The following is a 4,062-nucleotide window of genomic DNA, read 5'->3' as shown; positions in this document are numbered from 1 at the left end:
GGAGCCGCGCACGCCGGGACGGGCTCCCCGGCGGCACCGGGGCTGCCCCCGCCGCCGCCCCGCCCCCGACCGCCCCCGCGCCGCGCTGGGGCCGCTCCCTGAGCCCGGCACGGCCGAGCCCGCGGCCCCGGGGGAGCGCCGAGGGGCCAGGGCATGTCTTGGGGCCAGGACCCTCGGCGGGGCTCCGCTCGGCGCTGCCCCGAGCATCGCTCCCGGGATGCAGCGAATGTGCCACGGGCGAGGTCGGACATCTTCTCCTCCGGCGCTACAAATAAAGTAACCCGACAGTTACTTTAGACCAGAAGTTCTGTGGCCTCTGCATCGTACTAAATTGTTTAAATCACGATATAGCGAAACAGGGGTTGACCTGTTAAAATAAACACACGTGGCAACAGTGTCACTTCACTGTATTTACCAGAAACTAGTTCTCCTCTCATCCAACAGAGGCAAACTGACAGTCAGCAAAGGGCAACAGGTGAAAATTCCGGCACTGGCTTTCCGATAACACCGGTGATAAAACAAATGTGCATACAATTTATAAAGTGTAGTGACCCATCGAATGCACTTTGTGCTTGGGGCTGGCAATAAAACGGGATGAAGAGATATGTTTCCAAAGCTGTGCCTTGTGCCCTGAATCTCCGGTCTAGCAGCAGGTGGACCTTGGGAAGCTCTCTGACTTCAAAGGCAGCCTGAGCATCGATCGCAATTGGGACTTCTATCACTGGTCTTTTCACTTTAGAGGGCCAATACACAGCAACCCTTGGGAACAGCCCAACGCCAGGGCAGACAATCCGTCCAGCTTACGCAGTTTGTAACATTCTCTTTGCTAACATGTACGTAAAGGAATTTTGTTGCCGGTTCACTTCCCTTCCCTTCCCAGCCCTGACCGCTCGAGAGCCATAAATTGTAATTCTTTACCAGAGTGGGCGACAATTACAGCGCTTCCCACACCCTCACTCCAGAGGCTTAATCATGATGAACGGAGCAGGCAGAGCCCGGCCCAGCGCAGGTTCACCCCCGTGTCAGCCAACCCTCCCCTCGCAGCGCCGCGGGCACAGCCCAGTGTCGCTTCTGCCCTTCTCCACGCCACGGGGATTTCAGCCGCGCTGCTCCGTGAGCATCTCCCCGTTCCTTAGGTTCCCCGTCGCCCATCCGCTTCCAACATTTTCTGCTACTTCTCCTGGAAAACCCACTGTTTTCACTGTACCTGAGAGCTCTGGACAGTCACAGCCACCAACAAAAATCCTCCTCGTTTCCTCTTGTTCTTCCTCTGCAACAGAAGCTGTGTGTCAGGGCAGCTTGTGTCCTTGCACTATAGTGTTCCAAATCCTTGCCTCTTTCCTGGAAGACAGATGAAGGGAAAATTAAGGTAGATTCAGGTACATGAAGAGAAGAGGTAAAAATGTAAAAAACCCTTCTAATTAGTTCTTTTTTAAAATAAAACAAAAAAACACAAGCCCAAAAGCAAAAAAAAAAACCCCAAAACAAAACCCCAAAACAAACAAACAAAAAAACAAACGAATAAAAAAGACAACCTCAAAACGCTGAAAACCCAAAAAAGCTTTTCTGAAGGCCAAACACCCATAGTTTCACTCAGATGCTTCTGTAATTCTACATTCCCTGCACACACAGCAGCCCTTCACAGTTCGCACACTGTGAAGTCCCTGTACCCCAGTGCACCCCATATGAGCACAGCCTTGGCCAGCTGGACACCCTGTAACCAAGCTGCAGTGTCAACACCGTGTTTTATAGGACAAGATCCTGATATTTCTGAGCTCTGACCTCCATGATGGCCCCAACCCAGTGCTGGCAGGGTGGGTAAAGCAGCCAGCTCAAATTCCTTATCAAACTCGCCGTATAAAAACGTAAAATCATTTTACCAGTAGAATTGTGAGGTTTGAGAGCTCTTTAGAAGCTTGTCACTGGGAACTGCATCTGTGGGGCCTAGAACTAAAAGACAAGAGAGCTAAAATGGAAAGTCCTATTCCCCAAGCCATCTGCACTCACATAAAAATCAGCCAATTTTCTTTATTTTTTTAATATATTTTCCTTTCTCTTCTTCAAATGGAAAACATGCCAGTTTTTATTTTCACCACTCTACTTTCTTCTGCACTCCAACCTCTTAACATGGTCATTAATATCGCTCTTAACATTGACTAAAGGAATTCTGGCAGTAGCATTTTCCTTTCTTTAGGCCTCTACCACCACCCCTCCTCAACTCAGATCTCCCACACAATTACACCCATACAGCTACTTCTCCTCCACCCAAACCATCAATTATCTGTGCTTCCAGCCCCCTTCACAAGCCTTCTCTTGTAAGACATACTCCATGTTAAAATGCCTTAAGCCCTACCTTCCTTCTACTTCAAAAATACATCTTAGAGACCTGTTCTCTCACCTGTTCCATTTTGTGTTTGTCTTGCTCTGTTCTGTAACCAGCTGGATTTTGTAGCAGAATCACAGAACATCTCAAGTTGGGAGAGCCCCATAGGGATCATCTGAGTCCAACTCCCTGCTTCTCACAGGAATATTTTACCTCTTAAAAAAAAATTGTTTTATCCAGTGCTGCTCTCACCCACAGGGGTCACATTGAACACAAGGCACTTCATAAACAAGATAGACACCCTGTTCTGATGGCAGAGAACTGTGGAACATCTGCATGTGCAGTCATTGTATTTACTCAATTTACAATGCTTGAATTTATAGAGAGTCTCAGTAAGAACATCTGGAAAAAAAACCACGAAACAAATGCAATCAAACATAAATTATATTGTTAGTCTGGTTACGGGAAAACCCTGAAAAAGGCAAGAGTAATTTCTGAGATATTTCAAATTAAGAGTAAGAAGCTCAATCAGCTCTATCAGTCTTTACTTTTAATCCAAGGTGCAAGAATCCAGCCTACAACTTTCCTGGACTTTCCAGCAGTTACTATGACAAATCCTGCCATATGATAACCCCCGGAAATGTCAATCCCCTTCCATGGAAGCTGCTTTTAGAGGGGTTTCAGCCATATGTCCTTGATAGTTTGCCAGGACAATGTCTCCAGAGTGTTTGCTCACACAGGAATCATGAAAGTGGTGCTTGAAAAGCATCCTAAATTAATGTGCAGGAGACCTGATTTACTATAAAATGAAAATAAAACAAACAAACAAAAAAATCCCTCACTTTTGAAAAGCAATTAAAACTCCAGGAAAGCAAAGACATCCAAGAACACTTCGGCTCATCCATCTTCCCACCATTGAGACACACCAGCAGGTGGTTTGTATCACCACGGTGGCAGGGAACGCTTCCAGCTGTTGGAAATGTAACATCAGCCCCAGGCTTCCCATCCATCACTGCACTTCTTGACTCCCAGGGTTTCTTGGCTTCCCGATCCCTCTCTTTGGTACATATCCAAATAACAATTAGCCAAAACAAGATGGATAAACTGTGTGCCTTCTGAAGTTTTTCCTGTCTTGTCTCGTGCTTAACTAGCAGTGGAAAAAATCATCCATCTCCCTTCAGCAGCACAGAATTCTCATACATTCACTTGTCAAAGACAAGGTCAGAAAACTACTTAACTGCTTAACTTTGAGTATATTTCATTCCTTCAAAGTCTGAGCATGAGTTTAAGAATTCAGTAGCAATTTATTCCTCAGAATTCTTAGTTCTCTCACCATCAACAGCTGATATTTACATTCTGGACCAATATTCCTGTGTTTGCTCAGGAGTTTAAACACATGCTGCAGCTGCTTTGTGTGATGGAAGCAAACAGCCACAAGTGTCTATAACTGATTGAATTTTTCTTTTAAATATTAGTTACTGGAGAAAGTAGTCTCATATTTCACCTACCTACTTTTGCAAGTGCAGTTTATGAGGCAAAGTTTCTCTCTTTTAAGTATATACGCATATTATTAAGTGCCTGAGAAAGTCTTCTTTTATGGTCACTCCTTTAAAAATCCTGCAACGGAGGTTCAGCTTTTCATTTCATTTATCTTGCTGGTGATTTTATGAATTTATCAATATTTTTTTAAACAAAAGCTTATTTCTTCCCTTTTCATATTTTTTTTCTGGTGCAAATAG

This window comes from Corapipo altera, unplaced genomic scaffold (genome assembly GCF_003945725.1).
Source record: "Corapipo altera isolate COAL_440 unplaced genomic scaffold, ASM394572v1 255, whole genome shotgun sequence".
Taxonomy (NCBI): Eukaryota; Metazoa; Chordata; class Aves; order Passeriformes; family Pipridae; genus Corapipo; species Corapipo altera.
Note: the sequence above shows the minus strand (reverse complement) of the source record.